General features: G+C 42.7%; 1 protein-coding gene and 1 long non-coding RNA gene across 9 annotated transcripts in view; one reads left to right on the forward strand and one right to left on the reverse strand.

Moving 5' to 3' along the window:
• The window catches only part of LOC109279075 (uncharacterized), a 92,940-nt gene that overhangs the window by 22,241 nt on the left and 57,738 nt on the right, over window positions 1–12,961 (forward strand). The gene's annotated exons all lie outside the window — the stretch shown is intronic.
• FHIT (fragile histidine triad diadenosine triphosphatase) overlaps window positions 3,090–12,961 on the reverse strand; it is a 1,407,040-nt gene continuing 1,397,168 nt past the window's right edge. For all 8 annotated transcript variants that reach the window (XM_053896965.1, XM_019469878.2, XM_019469876.2 and 5 more), the window contains one exon: window positions 3,090–3,398. The gene's annotated coding sequence lies outside the window, so the exon portion shown is untranslated. The remainder of the gene's footprint in view (window positions 3,399–12,961) is intronic.

Genomic DNA, 12,961 nt, shown 5'->3' on the forward strand with positions numbered 1-12,961 from the left:
ATTAAATGTGCTGAGAGCTCTTCACTATTGATGAATCTCCAAAAAACCTAGGCTTTGGAAGTAAGACTTGAGTTCCCAAATCGACCTATTACCAACTTTGTGACCTTGATCAGGTTACCTAAACTTTCTGAAACAAATTTCCATATATATTGTACAGGGATCTCGTATGGATTAAATAAAATATCATTTGCAAATGTATCTACAATAAATATACAAGAAAAGTTTGTTTGTTTCTTTCACCAGTCTCTTGGGCAGTTATACCCAATAGCTGTAGACCACTGGAGGAAGTAGGTACTAAGTTTCAAGCTTGGATACAGAGAGGGATGGATGGAAGAGGTTTCTGTTTTATGAGACACACAGCTCCTTCTCACTATCTGAAAGAATTGATGGGATTGTGGGCCACCTGGGTGGCTCCTGATTTCAGCTCAGGTAGTGATCCCAGGGTCATGGGATTGAGCCCCATGTCAGCATGGAGCCTGCTTGGGATTCTCTCTCTCTTTCTGCCTCTTTCCCCTGCTTGCTCGCTCTCTCTTTCTCTCTCTCAAAACAAACAAGCACACAAAGAATTGATGGGGTTTAAGAAGTATTACTCTATAACTTTGGGTCAGCTGTGATGGAGACAATCATGGGGAAAGTTCCTTTTAAGCTCCTTGCCAAAAAGAGTATCTTCTGCAATTTGGAATTTGATTGTAGATGGAACAGTAAAGATAAGGAGTGGGCCTAGAGTTTGAAAAGTGAGCACACAAAGATACATAGGGGACATTTTTCTCCAGAATGGTGTCATTACAGAGTGTGTCTTTGTGCTTTTGTCTGAGAAGCATAATGGAAATCGACTCCAATGTACACGTAGTTATCCATCATTAACCATAAAATTAGCATTTTACCAGCTCTTGAGCAAAAAAGAAACAACCTAGTGGGTTTTTGTGCACAAGAAGAAATGAGAGAGAAAAAGAAGGCTACTTCCAGGGACATGGTTCTTGCCTTTTGAATTCTCTACATACAGACCAGACCCACTTTAGCAGATGGGGTAATAGTTGGTTTTTCCCATATTTGTATCAGTAGGCTTTGTTAGTTCTTGAAACATCTCTTAAAAGGCACTGGAGACCGTTCTTTTTTATTTTTTTTAATGATTATTTTTGAGAGACAGAGATAGAGCATGAGCAGGGGAGGGGCAGAGAGCAAGGGAGACACAGAATCTGAAGGAGGCTCCAAGCTCCAAACTGTCAGCATAGAGCCTGACGTGGGGCTTGAACTCACAGACTTTGTGATCATTACCTGAGCTGAAGTCAGATGCTTAAGTGACTGAGCCATCCAGGCACCCTGGAGACAGTTCTTAGTGGGTTATCATGCCTTCCAATCGGGCATGGGTTCATGGGACTGGCAAGGAAATAGAGCTTTAGGTCTGGCCTTCTACACCCTTAGCCTCCACAGCCTCCAAACCATGGCAGAGTTATAGGAAGATGCTGAATTGAGGAAATTCATGGGAGGAAAGGCAGAGATGAGGCTCCTCTAGGGTTTTAACTGGATAGACAAAATGGAAAACAAAACTGCTAGTAGGCTTATAGTATGACTCAACTCTTTCATCAGTGACTACGTGTTTATTCACTTCTTTGATTGAAAGCTGATGAGTAAAATGTGGAATTAGCCCCAAAGGCAGGGGCCAGGCCTTCTGGTGACATTTGCTATTAAAATTGAGATGGAGTTGGTGTCTGACCTTCTGGGGATAAGAAGAATTGGCATTTTTAGGGCTCTTCTTTGGACCACAAATCATCAACGCTTGAGCTCAGGGAAATCACCAGTACTTGCCATCTTCCCTCAATGGTATTTTATCTTCTGAACACATCCTATTCAGATTGCAGTGCTTTTTCCTTTCAGCTAAGAAAGAAGCATCTCAGACTACACTTGTGAATGAGTGGCTTTATCTCACAAAGACAGTGCCAAATGATTGTCAATAAATAGGGCTTTTGCAAAGACATGTAAGAAGGTTTGAAAGAAGATGTGTTGTCATACTCAGTCTATTGGCTTATACTAGATAAGAAACAGTCAAAGACCAAATGTCCTAAGGAATGGGTTGGATGGTGCCCTCCCCTCACAAGATAGGTCCTTGTCAAATCCCTGGAATCTATAAATACTTTCCTATTTTGAAAGAAGTGCCTTTGCAGATATAATTATGTTAAGGGTATTAAGACCATGAGAATATAATTCTGGATTATTTGAGTGGGCCCTTAATCCAGTGACAAGAGTCTTTACAAGAGATACACAAAGGAGACAGAGAAGAGGAGGAAGGTGAAGACAGAGGCAGAGGTTGGGATGATGTCAAGGAACTCCGAAGTTTTGCCAGCAGTCACCAGCAGCTAGGAGAGATTCCCCCCAGAGAGTCTGGAGGGAGCAGACCTTGCTGTATTTGGGACTTCGGACCTCTACAACTGTAAGGGGACACAATTCTATTGTTTTAGGCCACCCAGTTTGTGGTAATTTGTTGCAGGACTCATAGAAAACTAATATGCCATATATCGATGATGGTGTTGGGGTCAGGGAGTAGCCCATAAGCCAAGAGATTCTCAAGGAGGCTTTCTGTGGTTCTTTATAGCAGTGCCATTGCTGTGTTTTATTTTTCTTTATAAACCCAAATCTCCCCTTTTATTAATCTACCATTGGAAGGAAAGAACGCCCTTCTGTCATCTTTGCTTAAAAAAATTGACTATTATGGGCAAGAGGCGTTCTTCCTCAACCAACATCAAGAGCTTTTCCATTCCCTTTTGTTACATTCCTAGCACTCAAATAGCCAGTCCAGCGTGTCTGATCACCTCAGTACATGTTTATTAGTTTCTTGAAGCCCATTTTGCCATCCTAAGCTCTTTCAGCTCTGCCTCTCTGCACCCAAGGCAGGAAGAGAATACAACCGAGGAAAGGTTATGTGTTTCTTGTTCTGTTTTGTTCGCTACCAAAATGGAAACTCTCCAAATCTTATCTCAGCTTTAACAAACCTTTGGTTACAGGAGGCATGGTAGTTCTAAAAGATCGACTTCCTCAGTTATGCCTTTCAGAGGCCCCAAAATATCAATTTTTAAGTTACCCAACGCACAAGATAAATATTTTAACCACCATTTTATTTCCATCCAGGCCAAGGGACAATTTAGAAAAGGTTCTATTCCAAGTGCATAGCCCAGGAAGTATGGAAGGGCTGCCGATGCTGTTGTTTTGAAGTTAGCCTGTCAGTCATGGTGATTGAAACATAACCCCGATGGCTTCCACAAGTGGAATAAAATGCTTCGCAAAAGGTTGCAGAATTGTAGGATGTAATAAAGTCTGCTTAGCTTCATTTCCAATGCCGCAGAGTCCTAGAGAACGAGGCCCATTTCCGTATGCCTTGGGATTTGTTCAAGTTACTTTCGCGCCTGGAGATGACAGAACATAAAAACAGACATTTAGTTAGAACCAATAGCTTTTTTTGAGTTATGGCAATAAACAAAATGTAAGTTTGCTTACTGCTAATCTGTTAGATTGCCACTAACAATTTACAAGAAACCATAGAGATGTGGGCAGAATGTGTGAAATAGTTGGATCCCAACCTTGCTGATGCCTATATTCCCTGGATCCCCACATTTTCTGTTCACAGCCCACACTCATGTCCCAGAGGTCAGCTACATGGTCTCTTAAGAATCTATTTTACAGACACAAGACTTACATACAAATGAAGCCAATTCAGACCTTTATTAATTAGGTAAGAATAGATTTTCAAACATAAATGTTTCAGAATTACCTGGTGTACTTGTTAAAAACACAGATTTCTCGAGTCTGTCCACCACATTCTGACTCAGCAGGTCTAGCGAGAGGCCCAAGAATCTGTGCTTTTTAACGAGCTCTCCATAAGAGTCTGAGATTTGGGGAATTATTGAGCTAGTGTGTAGCAGGCAGAATTAGTTTTGCTTCAAGGCTAAGTTACGTTAAGGATTTGGGTAGAACTAAAACAAATCATTTCTACTCATAAAATAGGAAATGGGGTTAATCTTAGACAGAAGAGAATCCCTGTATCATAGAAATATGTTTCATAGCTCTGGAATTCTCCCTCCACCCCAAAGGAGAACCTGTTGAAGCTTTGGCTTCTGGGCCTTAATTATTGGTATCACTGAATGAGGGTGGTCAGGAACTGGGCAAGGTAAGACTACTAGCTTGGAGGACACCGGAAAAGGCACACAGTTATAGGAAAGAGAAAAGGGCAGAGGAAAGATGAGGATTTTACAGGCTAGATTCCATAATATTGGGGGAAGACTGAAATAAAGGGTCCTGGGATATGTTTGGGGCAGCTACCGTGTACGTGATGTAGGAAGGAGTTTCAAGGAACTTTGTTGAGAAGCACAGATGGACTTCCCTTTGATGTTTTCAATAGACTTCGGTGTAGATTGACATCGCTTTTCACTTACTGTTTGCTATTGGTCTGCTAATTGGATGGCTTTGTGTGCAACATTGCAGACACAGACCTGGGTGGCTGAGCTGCAAAGACTCAGCTTTCTGATAGGTCCAGTGTGTAGTGAGTTTAAGGGTATCCCAAATATGGGCTTGTTCAGCCCTACCTGGCACATGAAGAGAGTTTTTAGTGAGTCTAACATTATACTTTGCCTATAAGTACATAACAAGGTCAGAGAGCAAAGGGCAAACAGGGCATCCCTTTGGAATTACACCTCATTCCTTCCAGGACCCAGAACATAGAAGCCTAATCACTTCTGCTTAAGCCTTCACATTTGAGCTCAGGATCCACTGCCCCCCACATTTACTGATGTGTGTGAGGGGTGGAAAGTGGGGTGTATGTACCATTAAGTTTGCAGTCCCCCAACTCTAAAGATGGGGGCCTGTCTCATCTCTATGATATTGGGATCATTCTCTATTGTGCCCAGCACCACCCATCTTGTCTGGACATACAGGTCATCTCCCGATCATTCATCATTGCCCTTGTCCTTGAACAATTATTGACTTTGAGTCAGAGGCACCTGTGCAGGCCTGAAAATGGATGTGCCCTTTCTTTTCTCCGCCTCACCTGTCTAGGGCAGATTTATGCCCTAGGAGAAGTTTCCCTCAGCTTTATTTTTGGTCTTGAACGTTGTGGCCCCATGTTATTTGCTGCAACCGCCCTCCCAGATACCAACCCTGTAATTTTTGAATCTCCACGGAAGCCTCTATCTGTACCTGAGCAGGCTTTCTACTTACAATGCTTCTGTAACACATCCCTCACACAGCTCTGGCATCCAAACCATGTGCCTAGCTTCTGAAAGCTCTGTGTTCAGCAGTTCCTTTTCTTCAACTAGCCTGGAAGCTTGTGGGAGACAGAGTTTGCTTCTCCTGCCGGAGCACAATGAGTGAACATGTTGGGCTTTGAGGAGGCTTGGGTCTGAAGTCCAGCCTCATGACCGGCTGGCTGTGTGTCTGTAGGCAGACCAAAACATGCCTGGCCTGGGTAGGGAGAGGACTGAGTCAGTTAATACACACAAAGCCCTTCAAGCAGAGCCTAGGGCACTGTAAACACTAACAATAGCCTCTATTATAGTCATTATCATTTTTTATTCTCTGGATTGCGTTGGAAAGCAAGTGAATGTCAGGTGCTTAGCTATGCAGAGATTCAGTCTCATTGTTGGAGAGGGTGTATTTGGACAAGGAACTCATCTTCCCATATTCTGGTGGGATGTCGTATAGTATGTGCCCTTCGTGTGCCTAGTACCCTTCAATATTACCTTTAGACAGTGGTATTTTTCAATGCTGCTTGGGTATATCAACATATGTACTTATGGAAGTGTGAGTAAGACCCTGAAGAAGTGCAAGGAGGTGAATAATGGTAACCTCAAGGCACTTCCTGCCCATGTGGGGAAACACATTGCACAGGATGCAGCAATGCAATAGATAATTGGGTGCCAGGCAACCAGTCCAGAAAATGTGGGCTTCTGGAGTTCTAAGATCAGAGAGCATGAGCCCAGAATGTGTGAAGTTTGGTTGCCATGAATGTGTGCTTTTCAAATATTTCTACACCTCTAATCTAGTGGCAGATGGACTGAGAATGTCCCCATTCCCCGCAAGGCCATGCTTGAGAGATAATAGAGAGTATAATAAAGTTTCTATCAGAGGTTTATTTTGCAGGGTAGGGAATAAAGGTAGAAGGGAGGCATTGTGACTCTGGACAGTCGAAGAGGTTTTTAGAAAGAGGAGCTTCAAATTTGGAAGGGAGTTAAAGCTGCCTGATGGAGAAAGATTAAGTTTTGAGTAAGGTTGACCACATGGTGTGTGCTGTAATATTCTCTTCCATCTCTCCCTGGACAATTCAGGGAAGCCTTGTAAGTTAATTTGCATTTTGTTGTCATGATATAGTGAGAAGCAGAGGTACCAAAGGGATTCCCCTGGGTTATGAACGGAACCATACTGACTTCTCTTTGAACACACAGGTGTCATCAGGCTCCATAAAGTTTTTCTGCACAAAATTCAACAGATCCAGCCAACCTCTGAGTGCATTCAAGGAAACATCTTTTGACCAGTATGTCAGTGAAGGAGGTTTCTACCTCTTACTCTATCCTGCCTACACTCTGATGGGCCCAGAGGAGGAATTTCTGCTTTGAAGCTAAGAAAACAGATCAAAGTCTCTCTCTTCTGTAGGTGAACCTGGAAGGGAGCTGGCCACAGTTAATCTGACACAATGCAAAGGAACATATGGAGCCACAAAAACTCCACACACCTTCCTTCTGTTTCTTGAAGATCATGTTTCTCAATTTGCTATTCACTGGAATCACCTGGGAAAGTCTAAAAATAGACATGCCTCTATCTTATCCGCCCCCCCCCCCCCCGCCCCCATGATTCTGATCTAATGGGTCTGAAGTGTGGCTTGAACCTCTGGGGAAAACTCATGGACTGTGAAAGCAAAGAGTTCCAACCCTATTTCCTTTCTGATTCAGTTCCAAAGTGTGCTCCTGTAAAACGCTCCAAATGCCTCCAGGCAAATCAGATGCTAGAGACAAGTTTCAGTAGATTTCAGATGCGAACATCCAACTTCTCCTCAAGTTGCCTGCTGCACTCTCAGCAGGGCCACACATACTGGGCAAGTGTTGTCCTTCAAAGGTAGTGGTTTTTGCCCATGAAGTTAAATAAAATGACCTGTTTTGCATCCATACCAGGGATGCCACAGAAGTGGTTTTAAGGCAAAGTAATCACACACACCAGCAAAACAAAGCCTTGAGACACCAACATAAAATTCCTCTGTAACAAGTTTCTTCTTTTAAAAGTACTTCTTAGTTCCTAGCAGACTAGAGACACAGGCATAGAAAGTCATTCCGCTCACACCAAAAACAAGAGGAGCAATTTTCTACGGGCAGGCACCTCTGACCTCTGCTTTTCAGCTTTTTTTAATAAACTGGTCTCATAAATTGGACGACAAAAGCTGCTGGTGGCAATCTCTTAGAGTAAGTGGGTAAAGGTGAAGCTGGGTGGGGGGGCAGGGAATGGCAAGAACAGAAAGCCACTTTGATTAGTTAACTCTCAGGCAATGCAATTATTCCTCCATCTTGAGATAGAAGGGGTTACCCCCAAGCACAGTGGCCAGAAACCCAGTGGTGTGAGGATAGACTCCTGAGCAGGGTGACCTCACACCAAGTTTCCTAACTCAAAACCATCCCTCTGTGGTGTGCCACATAGGCTGATTAATAACAACTTTCTGCAATGAGAAGGTGTGACTTGACTTCCCCTTAAACGGGGGCCATCCCCCAGGCCTGTGTTCGTAAGTCCTTGAGGGTACAGAGAGTAGCTCCAGGCAGCGTGTGGCCAGCCCCACACAGGAGGGGAGATGCGGTTCACTGGCTGTCCTTTATAGAGTGGCCATAGACTCGGCATTGTCACTTTTCTCTTTGAAGGGATAAATCAAACACTAAGAACCACAAACACACAAGAAAGACACTGGCCAAGCTTGTAGCTGTGAGTGATTTACGGAGACCCCGCAGGGCTCAGCACTTCCTTTATCCCACTGCCTCCTGGCAAGTGGAGCTGGGAAGGCTTTGAGGCTTGATGGTGGGAGTGAGGGGGCAGAACACAGTAAACCCGCTGCTGGAAAATTCATGGTACTCGTTGAGCATTTTCCTGTTGTCCCACTTGAAACCAGTGAGGCCTCTGTCTTGTACGTTTGTCCCTTTTCCATCCCCTCCCCTGCATCTGTAACGAGAAGAGTCTCCTTAAAAGGCTTTCTCATTCTGAGGGAGCTTATGAAGAACAGGCTTTATTTGTCTCTAAATCTTCAGCTGATATTACTTTTCCCAGAGACTCAGTTGAAATGAAAAAGGATTACTTTATATTTACTTGCGTCTTTCATGAGAGAAACTAATTTTGAGGAAGAAACTCCCTACAATGTGAAATACTTTCCCTTCTTTCAAACTCTCCACAGGGGCAAAAGGAAAGCTAAAAGGTACACATGCTTTGTCATTTACTTTGTCTGACAGCTTCTTCTTATCATGCTTTGGAGGGTGACCTTCCTACAGCATATTCCTTCGCTCTATTCCTGCTCTCCTGTTATAACAGAATTTTAGAGCCAAGTATGGAGCAGGCTACCTTTGATAATTAATGGCTCTGAGAGTTTGCTGAGTGTGTTATTTAATTAATGGCACTTGTGTCTGGAGTGTGTACAACTCTGTGGTTGAATAAAAGGTGTATTTGCTGAGGGATTATAGACAAATACTCCAGGATCATCACATAGAGAATTTGTCAGGGTTCAGCACATTTAGCAACCTAATGGGGTTATTATATTTTTTTGTTCTCTGCTGTTTAAAAGGTACTGATGTTGATATAACTCTGTTACTTGTGCATTGTGTTTGAGTTTAGATTACAATCCTCCCAAACTCCTTAGGCTAATGGATAAAAATCTATTACGTGGAACGGAGCCTTTCATAAAAAAAAAAAAAAAAAAGAAAAGAAAAAGAAAGAAATCTTTAATGCTGTATTTTGAGAATGAAGGTGATGGTTAAATAAGTTACAGTGTGCTTCACCTATCCACAACTGCAAGGAGACTAACTTGAATTATATTCAAGTTCTACGTGGGACCAAAAACTGAAAAGTTGAAAACTAGCAAGAAAACACAGAGAACATTTCCATGCAAAGATGTCAGCAGTTCATACAGGGAAATCTCTACGGATCTATCTCTACTGTATTCAGATACAGGGGCACCTGGGTGGCTCAGTGGGTTAAGCATCCAGCTTTGGCTCAGGTCATGATCTTGCGGTTTGTGGATTTGAGCTCTGCATTGGGCTTGGAGCTGACAGCTGGGAACCTGGATTCTGCTTCAGATTCTGTGTCTCCCTCTCTCTCTCTGTCCCTTCCCAGCTTGTGCTCTCTTTCTCTCTCAAAAATAAACATCTATGTGTATACAGACAGAGGCTTCAAATAATAAGGGTCCAGTTTTAAGCTTGTATTGTCACTCTGTGTGCCTAGACAAGTTATATCTGCTCTCTGGAAACACTGTTCCTTCCTTTGTAAAACAGTAGATTTGACTCCCTTCTAGCCCAAAGATGCACAGAGTCCCTGGTTTTTTCACTAGGGACATGAAAGCTGACTGTCCCACTGATAGAAGAGATAGCTAATTGCTCACTTTTAGGACTTGAGAATTTTTTTTTCTTCAGCAAAGGGATTCCTTGCCGGGCATATAAATGTGCCTGGCAAGAGGGTAAGAACACTCACCCAATCTCCAAAGCCCAGTCAGGTGGTCTAGGGAACAAGATTCAAGCCAGGAGCCTGCCTTCTTCCCCACTCCATCCTACCAGAGGCCTCCCCTATCATGGCAGACAGTGGAAACAGAGGCACCTGCACAACAAGTTCAATTGGAGTGAGGAAAGAGGCCCTGAAGGCTGTGCTCAGCAGCTTCTCCCCCTCCCCCTCCCCAGGGTGGAAAGGGAAAGACATCTGTCCTGAGCACCTATCAGTCAGCTATTGTGATAAGGGGTGTCCGGTCTTATGTATAGAAACCAAATTTAGTCTTCACCTCAGCCCCATGAGGTAGGTATCATAACCCTAGTTTTTCAGCTGGGAAAGTGTCACATAGTAAGTACAAGATTGGGACCAGATGTGCTTACTTCCAGAGCTCAACCTCTTCACAACTGCAGGGGCCAATATGGTAGCCACTAGCCACATATGGCTAATGGGCATCAAAAAATGTGACTTGAGATGTGCAGAAAATACAAAATATCTCCTAGGTTTCAAAGACTTACTCTAAAAAAGGAATGTAAAATAGCTCAATCATTTTTTTATATTATGAAAATATTACAATGATAATATTTGGATATACTGGGTTAAATATAACATAGTATTAATTTTTTTTAAGTTTATTGAGAGAGAGAGAGAGTGCAAGCACATGAACAGGGGAGGTGCAGGGAGGGAGGGAGAGAGAGAGAGAGAGAGAGAATCCCAAGCAGGCTCTGTGCTATCTGCGTAGATCCCAACATGGGGCTAGAACTCAGGAACTGAGATCATGACCTGAACAGAAATCAAAGGATTAAAGGATTGTAATCTCAACTCATTTCCTATTTCAATATATTCATTCTTGGGTGAGTTTGCGGGTATTGATAGGTATTTTAAGAGTCATAGTCAACAGAAGTTATATTTTTAACTGCAATATCACAAAAGCTTACCCAGAATGAGGGGAAGGTGTTAGGTTTGACTGAAAATACTTTCCTTTAAAATTTTTGCACTACATTGCATTTCCATCAAGTCTCATTCTTTTAAAGGATTAAAGAAATTAAAATTAACCACACACAAGATCTTCCACCTTAAAAGAAAAAATTGCCTGGAGAGATAACAGATCCTTGAGAAGAGAGTAATAAAGCAGGACTTTGATAGGGGTGTCAGAGATAAATGCTGATTTTGCTATGGTAGGCATATTCCTTGTTCCAAGTTGATAACTCTGGAATCTGTGGAGCCACCAGAGAGATTGGATAAGAGAGTGGGGTAGCGATCTAAGAGCAGCCTAGAGCTCAACAGTGCCAAGATAGGCTTCTGTCTGTGAGAATGCTGCCTCTTTCTATAGCTCTAACTCTAGCTAATCATTTCTAATTAAAAAATGATTCAAGCAATATCATGGGCTTTCACTTCTTCAAGGCAATACCACACTGTCAGTTTGCAGCTTAAAGTGCCAACAGTTCTAAACTTTTTGTGGGCCTCATTGGAACAAGATGTAGAGCTTTAGCAGAGGGAAAATTGCTAAGAACATCTAATTACATTCAAAGCCATTTTTACCTGTCTTAAAGGAATGGAAATGATCTGCCAGTTTTTATAGACCTTCTTGACCTAAAGATATCTGCTGGCAGAAAGAGAATCCTCAATTGGGTTCTTTTAATGCTTTAATTATTACATGATCTATCATTTTACGCACTGACTCACACACTTTGAAAAATCTCTTAAATACGCATTAAAATTGATTGGCTAATCCTAGACCATGGGGTGGCTCTTTGGAGGGCATGTAATTGTGTGTGGGCATGGGGGTTAGGCACAAGTGACACAGAGTCAACTACTTTATGGTGGGATAAGGTAGAGAAATCAATTTGGTCACAGGTACTGTTGACATTGTACTGCTGACTTGCACAGAACTCAGTTACATGCTTGCATGTTCTTGAATCAGTCTTACTGCTTTGGAGTCACCATCATTTCCTCAAAGGTAGGGATATACTTCACCTCCTATGCCTCAGTGTTTGGCTCAAAATGGGATCTCAATAAACAGTTGGTGATTGAGTCCTAGAACCTCAAGGTTAAGAGGGTCCTCTAGGAAGCAGTCTGTGCTCCTATTGAGCCAGGGCTCTTGATGGCAAGTAAGGAAACCCCAGTTCCAATAAGCTTCTGGGGAAAAGTGACATAATTACTGACCTTTTAACTGTGAAGGGTAGGGGCTTCTCCTGCATTACAGTTCTCCAAATGGTGATCAGGATGACTGCCAGTAATCTCAAATATGCATCACCCCTTCAAGGGCTTCTCTATGTAGAGACACCAAAGGGTAGAGAACTCTACTAAGCTGAGTGGGGTAACATGCCCAGACTGTGGCCAGTGGATGAGATTGGCAGTTCCAAATTCCAGTGTCTGCCGCACCCCATCCTATTTTCTGCTTCAATCTCTCAACAAGCTTTTCAGTGTTTTGAAATCCAAGAGTTAATTTCAGACTCTTGGTGAAAACCCTATCTTGAGAGGAAACCCTAACTGAAAGGTCTTGAATGGAGCCATTGGGAATCCTCATTGATCCCAGGAATGGAACATCTAATACATTATGGTCCAAGGTTGATTAGCTTTGATTCACTCCTGCTCACCAAATGCAATTTTGGCTTTTAGGAAAATACTCAGTCTGTAACTATGGCTGCATAGAGAAACGTGACAGTACTCTTTAGCAGAGTTGTGACAAGTGGATAAAATGACCCCTAGCACAGAAATCGTCAAATTCTGGCTCCTTTCTTGAAGTTAGTGAAGAAGCAAGAGTAAGCGGTGTCTTAAGCCTCAGCTTCATTGTATAATTTTTATTGTTAGTTAGCTAGGGTGTAAGTGGGGGAGGGGAGGATGTTTCTAAACAGAGACCCACCAATTTTACTGTGAAAGTAAGTGTGGGCTCCAGAGTCAGACTGCCTGCACTTGAACCCTGGCTCTCTGTGTATAACCTAAGAGTCCTTGGGCAAGATCCATAGTGGTCATAAGCCTCCATTTCCACATCTGAAAATCAGAACAATGTCCACGGTTGCTGTGGGATTTAACTGAAATAAACCCTGTAAAGTGCTTGGTATAACTTGTCCATAATAAGTGTTCCATGAGTGGTATTGTTAAGAATCATTAATAATAACATGTCTTCTCTCTGGTGATCTCCATTACTTAGTTCCTGAAATCATGATCTTGTTGGCCAGTGTGGCCTCTTAAATTCAGGGAGATGGCCAAGAGGAGGAGAATAGACTCTCTGATGTAGGAGCAGAGTGTCTGTAAG

This window comes from Panthera pardus, unplaced genomic scaffold (assembly GCF_024362965.1).
Source record: "Panthera pardus isolate Hobbes unplaced genomic scaffold, ASM2436296v1 HiC_scaffold_8, whole genome shotgun sequence".
NCBI classification, from domain to species: domain Eukaryota; kingdom Metazoa; phylum Chordata; class Mammalia; order Carnivora; family Felidae; genus Panthera; species Panthera pardus.